Below are 16,984 nucleotides of genomic sequence, written 5' to 3' on the forward strand. Positions count from 1 at the left end.
CTCTTTAGAGAGATTTAGAAGGATTCATGAAAGGAAGCAAGAATATGCATATGATGTATTGTGAAATTTTTAGTGTGAAGTAAACAATTGATCTCTAAGAAGAAGGAGTATGAACCTCTTGTTCACTTGTTTTTTTTAGATTCCTTTTAGCATGTAGGCAGCTGATATTGATCTCAAAATTAAGAGGATTTTAGACTTTCTTGATGGAGAGGATTTGAGAAGATGAGAATAGAAGTAGCAATAGGGTATTACTTAGTTCTCTTGAAACTTAAATTTTTTCATCTTCATTTCTATGAATTCTAATGGGGGAGATTGTTAGCATGAATATTGATGATACTACATTGGGGGAGTATTCTAAGTATTAGAGAGTATTGACATGTTTTGATTCATGACTATGTTTTTCATTGATGTCAACATAGCATGGTTTTTATAAATACTAGCTGAGTAGCAGACTAACATCTTAATGGTAGGAACAATGGTTTGATTGTCTGGTGATGTACAATTATAGATATGTTTAGTATAGTGTCTTAATGATGTGGTCAAGTTCATAGAGTCTAAGTCAAAAATGTATGAAAGTTGTACCTAATTTACAAAGAGTATTTTAGAGACAAAGTATTGGAAAAGTAGTTCCTGATGCTTGTCTACTAGATTACATTTGAGATGCAACAAGAAGATGTACAATCATGTAGTGGCAAAGACTAGCTAGTTATGATGTCAACAAGTGTGTAAGTCCTAGTATTTCATGTGTGAAGTTTTTTATAGATTAGGACCCAATGGTGCTATTGTAATTGTAATTAATTAATTATCTTATTATAATTATTTGGCAAAGTCTCAAGGCCGACTCAAGAAATTATTATGAAGATATAGTATAAAGGACAAATGTTGTCCTTATTTGACTAAGAAAGATATGGTGTGATCATTGTATGAAGTACATTATACAAAAATAAGAAGAGTGCTTCCTAAATGTTTTTAAGCAATCTAAGTGATTATAGGATGTGATATTGGTGATCTAATTGCAAGGTTTCAAGAAGAAAAAGTTTGGTTGAAAGGATAGAGAAAGAGGAAGGAACAATATAGTACCATTTTATTATTTTCCAAGAAATAATAGAGAGATTGTTTAGACTATGGGTTAATTGGTCTTGCCCTTGAAGCTATTTGGGTAGTGGCTCAAGTAGTCTTCCATAACTCCTAATAGGGTTGGAATCTCCTGATAGGGATTCAAAGTCTCCTAATAGGGACTCATATGTACTTAAAGTTTTCATAGACTTGTAATAGGGTACATAATCTAACAAGGAATATTTATATTAGTACATCATCTTTTGGGTACCATCCCCACTATAGTTTTCCCTCTAATCAAGGCTTTCCCTAGTTAACATATCTAGTGTAATTGTGTATGAGTATCTTGTAGTTTTAGTTTATATTATTCATATGGTTAAGTTTGTTTAAGGATGATAAGTGTGATAATAGTTAGATAACTAATTCACCCTTACCCCCTCTCAAGTATATCAATGGACTATATATCCTAACAATTGGTATCAGAGAATCTAGTCCTTAAAGGATAAGCTTGACAACTTTGGGAAATTAGTGGCAAAAAAGGATAGTCCTAAGCCAGAAAGAGGAAATTTTAACACCCAAAGATGGAGATATTTAGTGAGTTATTAGATTTTTGTAAAGAACATAGCATTGAGTTTCTAGATCCAAAATCCTTTTGCTAAATACAAATGATTAAAATCTGAAGCAAAGAGAGATCCTTATTGAAGAAGACATGAAGATTAAAGAATGTATTGATCTTCTTATGAAAAGATAGCAAGAAGGTATGGAAACTTGTGTTTTTTGGACATGGAAAGAGTTTGGTTATTTTTCATCTAGATGTCTTAAAAGATTAGGAAAAAGTAGAAAGAGTTCAATTTTTGATAAAGATGAAGAATTTAAAGGAAGTATGGAAATATTCTTGAATGACTTTGAAGATAAAGATATGAGTCTGAATTAGTGAAGGAAGAGGAAATAGTAGAAGAGATAGCTTTGGTTAATATTTTTGATCCAAAGGCTAACCATGAAAATGTGGAAGTTTTCTTTGAGACAAATAATGATTTGCATAGTGGTGTGCTAACTGGTGAGAAAAGAGGAGAGAAAAGACATGAACCTAGAGAATAGGTAAGAGTTGAGATGCCAAATCCTACCTCTAACAAGAATCTAACAAAGAATCACCCTCTTGAGAAAATAATTGGAAGTAAAGACAAAGGTACGATGACAAGGAATAGAGTTGTAAATGAGGAGATATGTTTGATATCTAAAATTGAGCCTAAAAGCATAGATGAAGCATGTAAAGATGATCATTGGATTCAAGTAATGAAGGAAGAATTAGATCAAGTTATGAAGAATGATAGATGGGAGTTAGTTCCTAGACCCTAAGACAAGAATGTGGTAGCAACCAAATGGGTATTCAGAAATAGGATGAATGAGCAAGATGAAGTTGTGAGAAAAAAGGTTGTACTTGTATGAAAGGAATATTCACAACAAGAAGGCATAGAATATGAGGAGACACATGCATCTCTATCTAGAATGTAAGTAGTAAGGATGTTCTTGGCTTATGCAGTGAATTAAATGTTCAAGGTTTATCAGATGGATGTTAAATTGGCCTTTCTAAATAGAGAACTTGAAGAGGAGGTATATATTGAGTAGCCTAAAGGTTTTCCTTTATCATAAGACAAAGACATGGTATGCATACTAAATAAATATTTATATGGTCTGAAGCAAGCACCTAGAACATGGTATGCAAGGTTGGACAATTATTTCACAAAACTTGGATTTGCTAAAGGTATGGAAAACAATAACTTGTATTTGAAACAAGTTGAAGATAGTTTTCTTATTATTGTAATATTTTTTGATGACATCATTTTTGGAGGTAATGATAAAGCAGGTGATAAGTTTGATGAAGAGAGGAATAATTAGTTTGAAATGAGTATGATAGTAGAAATGAAGTTTTTCCTGCGATTGTAGATTGTATAGAATATTGATGGTATTTTCATTTCATAAGATAAGTATTTGAATTATTTGTTTAAAAGGTTTAGTTTGGAAAGTTGTAAAACTGTTGGTACACTTATGATAACTGGTCACATGTTATCCAAAAAAGATGAGATACCTGTTGTAGAGTAGAAGTACAAATCCATGATTGGAGGTTTACAGTATCTGAATCACACTAGACCAAATATAGAAGATGTAGTTGGGATTCTAGCTAGATTTCAAGCTGATCCTAAGAAATGTAATTTTTTAGTAGTAAAGATAATATTTACATATTTGAAAGAGACATCTAACTTTGGAATTTGGTATGATAGATTGAGTGATTTCACTCTGTGTACATATATTGATGTAGATTGGGAAGGTATTACGGATGATAGAAAGAGCACCAGTGGTGGAGAATTATTTCTTGGAGGAAGATGCATTTCTTGGTTAAGCAAGAAGAAAGATTGTATTTTGTAGACTACTACTAAGGTAGAGTATGTTAGAATAGAAAGTAATTGTAATCAAGTTATGTGGGTGAAGGAGATGTTGAAGGATATCAAAATTGAGCTTTAAGAACCTATTCTTATTTACTTGGATAACACAACTATAGTGATTATGTCTAAAAATCATGTATTGCATTCTAGGACTAAGCATATATCTATTAAGTATCATGTGTTGAGAGAGAAACTAGTAGAAAAGGATATCAGATTGGAGTATGTGAGCATTAAAGATTAGATTGTAGATATCTTTAGGAAGCCTTTTCCTAAAGATACTTTTGAGTACTTGAGAGGTATTCTTGGGTTATTTTGTTGTCTACTTCTAAGTAGATGATGTAGAGAGTACAATAGTTTAGTTGTACAAAGCATTATTATTAGCCTGGACTGAATGTTTTGATTAAGTAAAAATAGGTTTTAATGGACCCAAATCATTTACAATAACAAAAGTCTAGAGATAAACATTAGAGAAAAGAAGCAAGAAACAACATGAAACATACCTCCAACAAAAATTGTCATGAGGTCACACAATACAGAGCTGTAAAAAAAAAAAAAATGTATAGCAAAAGAAGAACAGTCGGCTAGCTAAGAGGTCTTTATCAGGTCAGCAACCTAGTCCATCAGAGTCTGCATATTTTTAGTACCAACCTTAATCTCATCCTTCTTATTGGCTTCCTCATTCTTCTTAGAGTGAGAACGATTGCATTTTCTTGGTCCCTAAATCTCTATCCTAGAGGGGATGCTTGGCCCTTGTCAATCTCATTCCTCTTCAAGAGGTTACTCACATTGTCTAACAACTATTTGAACAATTTATCCAAATTTCCTAGCTTTGTTTCTAGTTTTAACACCCTCCCCTAAATTTTTCTTATCTCTTTATCCACCACCCTTTGTTTTGCTTCAAGGAGTGGTATCTTATGCATGAGATTTTTCACTTCTTCTACATTCCCAATAACTTTCAAAAGTTAATCAATATGTTGGCCCAATGTTCACTCCCCTCTAGAAGTTTCATTGAGTTTCTCCATTTCCTTGCCCTATAGCTACATTTGTTGCTTGAGGATACCAATCTCCTTTAGAATTGAACTTGGGTTGCCAAATAAGCCATTAGAAGACCCAAGCCCACCTTTGGCTTTATCACTCAAATTCGACATATGCCCTATTCTCCATCATCCTCATTATCTGATTCCCCAATCTTCCTTGTTCTATACATATCCTCCTATTGCCTTAAGAATTTTCTTTTCCTTTCCAATCGGTGAGCCAGAGGCTCATCATCAAAAGGAGGAGAGATGCAATCATCATGATAGCCTTTACTCTTCCTTTGCCTCCACTCCGCTTATTGTAATGGTCTCTCACAATTTCCTCCATGAAGTCACTTCCCTAGTCATACTCATCATCCTCAACAATCTTTTTCTTCTTTTTTGAACTACCACCCAAGCCCTTTTTCACACTTCCCAAAGCCCCTTTAGATTCATCTTGGGTATTAGAATCATGACCCTTATCTGGGATACTCCCTTTCATGTCTTGATCAGCCCCTTTCAAACTCCTGGGTTTCAAATTTTTTTTGGAATTTAACACATTCATAATCAAGACCATGAGACCCTCATGGTAAACATGCTCTCCATTTTGGTCTTTTTGAATGGCCTGAGTGGAGATACTAAGAGACTGCAAAAGATAAAATTGAAATTTAATCCTAACATCATGTCAGAAATGATTTTCCAACATGAAATGATACCAATACAATATGGTGAATCTCCCATCTAAAGTTAGATATTCCATTATCACAAAGAGCACAAAATGTCATGGTCAAGAAACAAAAGCCAAGTTATAATACAAGATACCTATTTTGAGAAGACAGTTTCTCTCCTAATCAGTCCCCACAAAATCTTCGATAGCCTTGTCTAAAAGCTTCCTTTCTTGATAAAAATTAATCCCATCCATGTCCAACCTTGTAGCCTCTGCAATAACTTCTTTGATGATATCCATACACTAGTTCCAAACCATCATAGAGCCATCCTTCCAAGATTTGATGAAATGGTGTGTAATTGTCAGATTATTACCTCTAAGCCTTTCCATGTACCCTGTGAAATTGCCACACTGCAAAATGTCCCACACCTATGACTTGTTCTTCCACTTCAAGAAGCTAGGTGACTCCACCCTTTTCCTCTTTCCCCCCATTATTTTGGCAACAAATTTGCTGGTTTTCATTCTCTAAAAACCCCAAAATTCTCTACAACTAAAAACCACACCACTAATGAAAAGAGGGATGGTAAGAATTGCTTAGATCTGTGCAAAAATCCCACCTTTCTAAAAATCATAACCCACCTCACTCCAAAGGAGTTAAACTCATAATTGCAATTCACTAACACCATGATAATAAAAGATTTTTTGCTAAGATCTTCATTTATCATACTCAATACGATGTGGCCATCTATAGGTAAGGTCTCATAAGACTCCCAAATGATTTTATGATTACTTAAACACGTCACATTCAAAGCCCAATCAGCTAAACCATTGGCTTCTCTAAAGTTATGAGATATAATGCAAGTTTCTAAATAATTTATAATTTTAATAGCCTTAGAAATAATATTACTGATAGTACATGACGGTTGAGTAATTTTATTTAAACAATTAATAATATTGAGGGAGTCACCTTCAACCCATATGTTCTTCAAATTCATAGTTTTGGCATAGATAAGACCATGAAGATTAGTAGAAGCTTCAGCAACATGATTACTTTGGCTCCCTAATGGTATAACCATGCCTCCCAAAAAGTCTCCATTAGAATTTCTAATAACAAATCTACAACCTACTTCACCCAGGTTCCCTTTTGACACCCCATCAAATTTTATCTTTAACCAATTCATCGGAGGACAATCCCATCTAGAATTATCACTTGGGTTAGGATCCTTAATTTTCATACCCAAACTCCTTATATTCCAACTATTAAGAACCCCTTGTTCCCACTCATTACAAGGTTGCTATCTAGAACCATAAATTTTAATGTTTTCAATTAGAAGGACCTTAATTTTATAGAATACCTGAGCAGGACTGGAATCCACCCCTCTAAAGATCCTATCATTACGCTCCTTCCAAATGCCCCAACATAGATAAGGAAGGATAAATTTCCACAATTTAATAATCAAAGCATTCTTGGAAGGAGCATTCCAACTAGAAAAGAACAACTGAAAGGTAGCATGGAAAACCAAATCCACATTCATTAAGCTCCAAAATTTATCCCAAACCTTCTTGGTAAAGTAGCAATGTAGCATAATATGATCCATCGATTCCCGATCATTCTTACAAAGAACACATTGATTAACAATAATTAAACCTCTCTTCTTAATATTGTCAAGAGTTATAATTTTATTTTGCAGAAGAATCCAAAAGAAGATATAAACTTTTAGAGTCGAACCTTTCACTCAAGCCATAGCCCAACAAGCATCATCATGATCATCAAAAGAGTTAGCAAAGGTTGAAGCAATAGAGTACATACCACTGGGATCAGTTTCCAAATTAGAAAATCATATTCATGGTTTAGAAATAATTCATTCAAATGCTTACCAAGCTCAATCAAGTTATGGTCCACCCTATGAGGATTCACCCATGAATCACCCTTCCAATAATCACTCAGAAATGTTCCATATTGATTCTTGTACTCCTCCATATACCTATTCTACCTTGGACAACATAAAGAGGGTGATCCAAGATCCAAATGTCTTCCCAAAAAATAACTTTCCTACCATTTCCCACCTTCCATTTAACCCCTTTCCTTAAAATATGTTTAAATTTATGAGCATTCTTCCAAATCAAAGAACCCCCTTGATTAACATCAATAGAAAGGAAATGTTGAAAATCAAAGTGGTCCATGTTATATTTTGCATCCCAAATATTCCTCCATTCTCCCTCTTCCTTGTGCCATCTCCATAGTAATTTAGCTAGTAAGAGTTCATTCATTGTTGAAATCCTTCACAAACCAAGCCCTCCCTTCCCTTGGGGTAAACAAATATTCTCCCATGCAATAACAAGGTTTCTTTTTTTGGTCTCTGTAAAAATCCACAAGAAAGTCTTTTGAATTTTCTCAATAGCAAGGGAAATTTTTTTTAGAATTTTGAAAACACTCAAGGCATAAAGCGGGACACTTTGAAGGAGAGACTTCAGAACAATAACCTTACTAGCCTGACTAAGGAGGGTACCTTTCCAACCAACAAGTTTCAAGTGGATTTTATCAATTAGTGAGTTCCAAAAGCTGTCAGGAGTGGTTAAGCCCAAAGGTAAACCTAGATAGGTTCTAGGTAGAGAACCACTCTCATAGCCAATAACCTTTTTGATCTTATTTTGTCTAGCCTCCCTAACATTGATAATGTAAATCACACTTTTAGTATAGTTAATGATTTGACTAGTGGCCATTCCATAGTAACTCAAAGCCTTCTTAATGTTCCTAGAATTCCCCACCAAAGCCTCCCCCATAACAATATAATCATCAAAAAATTGTTGATGTGAACACAGAAGGGTAGAAGATGAAGGATTAAGGCCTGCAAAGTCCCCTTTCACCACCATATTATTCACAAATCTCCTGAATCATTCAGCTAGGATAACAAAAAGAATAGGGGAGATCAGATCCTCTTGTCTAAGACCCCTTAAAGCCTTAAAGAAGGAAGTAGGGGATCCATTAACAAGCACTAAGAAAGAGGCCATAGAAACTAACACGAAGATAAGATCCTGAAATCTCTTATTAAAGCCAAATGCTTCCAAACCCCTTAGGAGGAAATTCCATTCAACTCTATCATAAGCTTTTGAGAGATCAAGCTTAAGAAGAAACCCTTCCTTCTTTGACACTGCAAGGGAATGTATATTTTCATGAACTGAGATAATGGAATCCAAGATCTCTCTACCTGAAACAAACACATTTTTCTTCCTTGAGATGAAATGTGGAAGAAGGGAAAGAATTCTGAGAGTAAGAACTTTAGAGATGATCTTATAAAAAGAATTACACAAGCTAATAGGCCTAAATTGATCCATTCTATCATCACCCAACTTCTTCGGAATAAGGGAAATAAAGGTCCTATTTAACTCTCTTAGGATGTTTCTAGAGCCAAAAAATTCCTTCACATCATTACAAACATTAGCACCAATGATCTTCTACTATTTATGAAAGAATAGAAGAGGAGACCCATCAAGACCAGGGGCTTTGTCACCCTTTAAAGAGAAAGTATCCTTAGAGATCTCATCCAAAGAAGGAATGGAAGGGAAAAATTTTGGGCCGCAGAAATACAAGAAGAAGTGCACTCTAGGAACATATTCTGCTTATCCACATTCAAATCAGAGTCGCCTTGTAGAAATCTACTAAAGAACTCCACAACCTCCCTTTTGATAATTTCTTCATTATTAGTCAAACCTTCATCTATCTTAAGTTTGGAAATTCTATTAGCCATCTATTCTTTAAGGTAGTCAAATGAAAGAACTTGGTGTTATAATCTCCTTCCTTCAAAAAGACCTTTCTAGAATGTTGTCTCTAAAACATATCCTCCTTGGTAATAAGATGATGAAGTTCAAATATTTTGTTGCTTTCCTCTTCCCTTGAGACCACCTCATAACCATCAGTCTGAATCCTATCTTGAATATCTTTGAGTTACTCCAAAATCTTTTTTTTATTCTCAGAAATGTTGCTAAAGGTATGTTTATACCATATCTTAATATTCTTCTTAACATTTTTCAATTTGGTAGCCACTCTAAACATTGTTGTACCTTCCATTTTAATATCCCACCACTTCTTAATGAGGTTCTTTAAATTTGGATGAAGAGTCCACATTTTTTCAAATCTAAAGGGAAAATTCTTATGAAAATTAATTTTATCAGCAACAAGAAAAATATGGTAATGATCAGATCCCACACAAACTTGAGCATTAAGTGCACATTTATAATTCAAAAACCAATCATTACTAATAAGAGCACAATCCAACTTGACCTAAATAAGATCCTTTCTAGTTCTTCTTTTTGTCCATGTATACTCAATCCCATGTAAATCAAGATCATGGAGAAGATGAAGATCAATAAAGTTCATTAAATCTAATCTATTATCCAAATTGGTTTGACTACCTCCCCATTTTTTAGAATCCTTGAAAGGGGTATTGAAGTCCCCCATCACCAACCAATTATCCTCGACAAAAAGCTTTCTCTGATTAGAAATTTCTTCCCATAATGCCTTCCTCCTGCATTTGGAATTGGGGCCATAAACATTAGTAAGGACCCAAGTAAAATTGTCTTTTGAATTAAAAATCAAACATTCATCATATTTCTGCTTTGAGAAATGAGTTTCCCCCGAATCCATTTATTAATCCAAAAAACTGCCATACCACTTGACGCTCCTTCAGAATCATTACCAAAAATCTTTCCTCCCATCAAAATAGAAAGACATTCCACCTTATCCTTTAGCATCTTAGTTTCTTGAATAAAAAAAATGTCCAACCTATTATCCCTAATCATATTTTTCAAAATGTCATGTTTATAAGGGTTATTTAACCCTCAAATGTTACAAGAAATTATCTTCATAATTTATGAATTTTTTTTTATTCTATTAGCCTCAACTGTTCTCTTCTGCAAATTGGACGGTCTTCCAACTAATGATGGAGAAGACCCAACATCACCATTCTTCAAAGTAGATCCACCATTCTTAGATGAAGAACTTCCATGTTTACCCTTAAAAGGTTTTGACTCCCCATTTTTGGAATCTGCTTTGGATCCTTTCTTATTATTTTTCACTAGAGCAGAGTCCTCATCCTTTTTAGTACCTTCCTTTCTTCCTTCAGATTATTTACCAACCACGATCTAATAGGCATCGGAACTATCCTCTTCCCACACTACTTCCTCAACATTAGAGACAATTAGAAGGTCCTCAAATTCACCACTAACAAATTTACCATTCTTCATCATGGGTTCCTAGGCTTTATGTACAAAAGGCACACCTATCTCCTTCGGATCCCTTCTTTGATAGAATCCCTAACCTCCTTAGTCATGATCACCGTATCTTCTTGATTCCTCTACAAATTGTCACTATTAGGGATCTCTAAAAGGACTTGGGTAGATACAATCAATCCAATCTCCTTCTCCAGAGATGAAACCAACCCAAGATGGGGAACCCCCACATCACAATGTGAGCTGACTGAAGGAACTTGAGGAGGAACACTAATCTCACAAAGTTGAATAAGAAGCTCCACACCCTCAGTAACACTACCCACCACACCACTATCACAACACTTAGACTAGTCTTTTGGGGAAATAGACTCATCTAAATCCACCCCTACACCCTTAGAGAGATCTTTCTTCACCCACACTCTCTTGATCTTCTTAGCTTTCCCTTTTAGAGAAGGAAATTTCTTAGCCCAATGACCAGCTTTCTTATAGTAGAAGGATCCAAAAGGGATAGATTCATACTCAATCCTTTGGTACCAAATACTAAGTTTAGATTACAAAGAGATAGATTCAGGAAGATCCACACCATGCAAAACCCCAACGTGAAATCTACAAAGTTCAGTCACCTCCTAGAAATAGTCACAAGATCTAAAGAGTTCCCCAAAAGCATTAGCAATGCCCTTGAACACATCTTCCACCGAGAACTCAAGAGGGAGGACATGTAGTCTCACTCAAATAGGGCCTTGAATAGCAGAATCATCCAAAGAGTAAAGGTTGGGCATCCATTTTTGTAACAATAGGGTATGCCTTCCCATAACTAAAGGACTGCTATAGAGGATATCCTTCTTATCCTCCTCAAAATGAAACACATCCTTTATCCATCATTGAGATGCCAACTTGGCCCTTCAAACACCATTTGTTGTGAAAGAAAGTTCACACATCTTCAATATTGGGTCTAGCTCCATTGAAATGCCCAACCAAAGTCATGTCCATATAGAAAATAATTTTATTAATAATCTAATCAGGGATTTCAGTTGAGAACTTACCTTTATCCCTCACAAAAATATATCTGACCAACAGGAAAATAGACTTTCTAGTAGGTCATATCCCACATAAACTCAACCATTTTTAAATCTTCTTAGGCCCCCTCCCGAGTCCACCAAAAACCTGCAATCATTAGCATCCCCAAATTCAACATCCCTAGATTTGATAGGGAAATCCCCATAATGCTCACTAGCTACAAAGGATTTCAAATTTAAATTCCTACCTAAAAAATTCACATTGCTCTCCCCACTCCTGCTTGCCATTTTCATCATTATAAGAAATATTAACTATAATGCATAGATTAAATTTTGTTGCTTCCATTATGGGGGAGCATTTTTGATAATCTAAGTCATTGTGGACTCTTGGTATTTGGTATGGAACAATGTATTTTGACACTCGATCTAGTTGATTACTTGGTATAGCATATTAACAATTGGTATTTAACAATTGGTATGTTGTAACATTAAGATTGAGGTCTTTGACATTGATCTCAAGGGTAGAGAATATGCATGAAACATATATCCTAAGGCATGAGGGAGAGTATGCATGAATGAAAGAACTCCTAAGAAATGGGGGACAGTTATCTCTGTAGAGAGATTTAAAAGCTTCATGAAACGAATAAAGAATTTTTTAGTATGAAGTAAATATTTAATGTCTAGGAAGAAGGAGTATGAACCTATTTAGCACATATTGTTTTGAGGTTTTTTTTCGCATCTGGATAGCTGATGTTGGTTTCAAAATGCAAAGGATTTCAAACTTTCTTGATGGAGAGGATTTGATAACATAAGAACAAAAGCAACAAAAAACATTACTTGGTATTCTTGGAACTTAGATGTTTTTAATCTAGTTTACCATCAATGCCAAAGGGGGATATTGTTAGCATATATTATGATGATACTACATTAGGGGAGTATTCTAAGATTTGGAGAGTATTGACATGTTGTATTCAGGTCTATGTTTTTCATTGATGTGAACAGTGCATGGTTTCCGTAAAGTATGGTTGAGTAGAAATCATAGATCTTGATGATATAGACAATGGTTTGACTATCTAGTGATGTGTAGTTATAAAAATGTTTAGTAAAATGTCCTAATAATGAGGCTAAGTGTATAGAGTCTTAGTCAAAGATGTATCCAAGTTTTACCTAATTTACAGAGAGTAGTTTAGAGATAGAGTATTAGGAAAGTCATTCTTGATGTTTGATTTTAAGATTACATCTAATATGTAAAAATATGCAAAATTCAATAGTGACAGAGGACCATTAACTGATGATACTAGTGACTGTGCAAGACCTAGTATCGCACATGTGAATTTTTCTATAGATTGTGAGCTAATGGTGCTACTATAATTGTAATTAATTAATTATCTTATTATATTAATTGGCAAACCTTCAACGTTGACTCAAGGAATTATTATAAAGATATGGTATGAAAGAAAGATTATTTCCTTATTTGTAATAAGAAAGATACCATGTGCAATCATTGTATGAAGTGTGAAGAGTGAAAACAAGTAGAGTTCTTACTAAATGTGTGTAAGCGGTCCAAGGGATTTTTGGATGCAAGATTGGTGATTTGGTTATAAGAAATTAGAAGGAGAAAAAGTTCAATTGATAGGATAGAGAAAGAGGAAGGAACAATATAGTATCATTGTATTATTCTACAAGGAATAATATAGAGATCATTTGGATAATGTGTTCATTGGTCTTGCCCTTGAAATTGTTGGGGAAGTGGGTCCAACTATCTTTCACAACTCTTACTAGGGTTAGCACAACTCCTAACAAGGTTAGAATCTCCTTATAGAGATTCAAACTCTCCTAGTAGGGACTCATATGTAGTCAATATATTCATAGACTCCTAATAGGCTCCATCCTCTAATAAGGAATATGTATATTAATATATCATCTTGTGGGACCCATTCCCACTAGGGTTTTCCCTCTAATCAAGGGTTTCCCTAGTTAACATATCTAGTCTTATTTTATATAAGTATCCTATTTTGGTTTTAGTATATATTACTCAAATGGATTACTTTTTTTAAGGATGCTAATTATGATAATAGTTGGATAACTGATTCACACCACCCCACCTCCCTACCCCCCTTAGTTATATTAGTGGACTATATATTCTAGAAAATAGGCACTCAAAAAACTCATATTTTTGGTATTATTAGTCCAATTAAGTGCCTATGCTAGTGATCAAATATAAAGAAGTATCCATGAGCACATATCTCAAAACTGAACTGGAGCTTACTCGGACCTCATCCCCTACCATCTAAATCATTTTTTGGGCTTGCTTCAATATAGAATTTTACCATATGACCAAATTGTATATCACATTTCATTCTAAGATGAAAAAGGTGTCATTTAGAGAAAACTAGTAGACCATTTTTACTATCTTTAAATTTGGATAGCTCTTTTTCTCTTAAAATATAATGCTTCTTTTGAAATCATAGTTTTTGAGATGCACTCAAAAATTCATCATTTGCACACTAGCATCTAGATAGTGCAAAAATAACAGAGGCTATGAATGCAACAAAAAATATTTAGACAGCTGCCTATGCATATCACAATCAATGTTATAAAAATGATTTACATATAATCTAATAGATATTTTTACCTTCCTCAATGATTAGATAATTTATTTTAGATGCCAAAGTTACTTAATTAGTAAGAATTCGATAACCAATATCCCCAAATTTATCTTCAAACCACTTTTGGATAACTCAAATAGATAATTAATTTTTCCATCTCACAAGTTTCATGTAGAGGCTATTAATAGGCATCTTAATAGACATTAGGTAAACATGTTAATTTTGAATCAAAGTCTCTATACAATCATCTTATTTACGTAAATCTAATTTCGAGGAATCCAATATACATAATGGAAGTTTTATACTTTTGGTCATCATGAGTATTTTACACAACCTTTGTATAGACTCCATACCAAGTTCTTGATTTATTCTATTCTCATAATAAAATATTAAAATTGTTAAAGAAATTTTACCTTTGTTCACTAATCATCCATTTCATCATCCTCTCTTGGCTCTAGACAAAAAATTTATAGAAGTGAAGTTAAATGTATAGTTTTCTTAACACATAGGAAAGTGACAAAAATAATATATATGAAGTATAAGGAAACATCATAGTCCTCCAAGCTTACATTCCTACACAAAAAGCCCAAGAGAAAATACCATTCAACTGATAATGCATTTTTTACCACTATATTTGGTAATTATAATTGAATTGGGATGTTTGACCACTCTATTTGGTAAATATTGTCAAGTCTCATTTTTTACACTCATAGTTTTATGCTTATATGATAACTTTTTTGACCTTGACTTTCTCAATCTTGTGTTGAACATTGGTTAGAGGAAAGACTAAAGTAATTATCTTAAATTTTTGGGTTAAGAGAACTATGTGATTCATTAATTAATATAGTTAAGATGATTAATTAAATATATAGATATGTATGTTATGATGATGTAAATGGAATCATGATGTTAACATAGATATGTATGTTGTCTAATTATATTTACATAATAATTGAGTAATTTATTAATTATTTCTTTATTCTTATGTCATATATGCAACTACTAACTCAAGTTTAATGTTGTGAGTGTATGAGTCATTGCAAATTTGACAAGGTAGGTGTATGATTGAGGTAGAGAAGTTTCACCTCTGAGAAGGGGATGGTCGGATACTTGGGCAACCTATACACCACTTAGGCTTAAATTTTTTACTGAATTTAGAATTAGAAATTTATTTATATCATAGACACTAAATTATAAAATGTGATGAAACAATAGAATAAAATGATGAATTGGAATGATAAGATAGAATATAGTTAAAATTAGGCATTGGATGAAGTAAAAGAAAATACCTTGAAATATTGACTAAGTAAATATGAATGTTTTCATTCAAAAAAGGTAGTTATGTAGATAACAGAAAATGCTTCACCACTTGTACTTTTCCTATCATTGATGTTTCTAGCCCATTCAACATATGCATAGGCTCTTAGTTCAAACTTGTCAATTTTCTTGTAGTATAGATCATAATCTCATGTCCCTTTCAAGTGTCTCATAATCTGTTCAATAGTCATTCAGTGATTCTCTTTAGAATTTGCAAAAAACCTTGCACATCAATCACAATAGCTAGAGAAATGTCACATTTTCTTTGAATTACATATTGAAATTTTCCAATCATAAACCTATACAATGTTTGATTTACTTCATTAGAATCATCAATTTTGGATAGTTTGTGTCTTGTCACCATAAGATTACTAACTGACTTTTTGAATCTTCCATATCAAAAAAATTCAAGATTTCCTTCACATACTTGGACTAAGTGATGTAAATACCGTATTTCATCTGATATACTTTAAATCCAACAAAGAAAATTATTTCTCCAAACATAGACATCTCAAATTATTTTATCAAATAAAATATGGTCAACGCATAGATAATGCATTTTTTCCTCCAAATATGATATCATCAACAAATATTTCAGCTTGTAAGATATTTTTACCTCCTTCTATCTTCAATTACAAATTATTGTTGTCATTAGTCTTCAAAAGAAGAGTTGTAGAAGATAGAGTCATCATTGAAGAAGACAAGAGACTACTAGCTAATAGACTTGAGGAAAAGTCATCAGATTTGTAAAAGTTATCAAGCATTAAATTAGATCTGATGAATCAACTAATGATTGCTTATCAAGAACTAAGTAGGAAAGACATTGAGGCTAAAACTTTGAAAACATAGAATTCCCTATTGTAGAATGAATTGAAGATAGAAAAATAAAATCTTACTAAGCCTAGTAAAGCCATAAAGTACTTTGAGAAACTGATGGAAGCACCAAGATCAATCAATCACATTGCTAGATTGGGATATTCTACAACTAAGAAAGGAGAATCATCTAGAAGTGGTGAACAAAGAAACAATAAGGGAAAGAACAAAAAGCCCACTTGTCATCGCTATGGAAAATTCGGTCACACAACAAATGTCTATAGGAGCAACATTGGAAATCAAAGCCCCAAGTAGAAACTTAAGGGATATTGTCATAACTACAAGAAGCAAGGACATCACGTAGATGAATGTATAAAAAAGACCACAAATATTTAGATATTTTAAGGATAATATTACAACTATCAAAAGCATGGACTCAAGTCATATGAATGCAAAGACAAATCAAGGATAACTATAAACTTGAAAATTTCCACCATCATCAAATAGACGAAAAAGCTATTGAAAAAAATGAAACAAAATTTTGGTGAAGGTCAAGGACCTTTATAGTGCACACAAGGACAAGGAGAAGATCAAGCTTCAAAGGATGAAGAGGAACCCAAGAAAGAGCCAAATAACACCAAAAAGAAGATCAAGACACATAAAAAGAAAGTAGAAAAGAAGGAACAATAGAAGCTAAGTGCACCTTTGACAAGATCAAGAAAAAGGGCTTCCACTATACAAGCTAAGGAACCTCAAAGAGTGAAATTTATTTTTTTAAAAAGGATGATACAATAGAGTTGAGTGTGTTTGCTAAAATATTGAA

Source organism: Cupressus sempervirens, chromosome 9, assembly GCF_028749045.1.
Source record: "Cupressus sempervirens isolate cs-2001-9-10 chromosome 9, ASM2874904v1, whole genome shotgun sequence".
In the NCBI taxonomy this organism is placed as follows: Eukaryota; Viridiplantae; Streptophyta; class Pinopsida; order Cupressales; family Cupressaceae; genus Cupressus; species Cupressus sempervirens.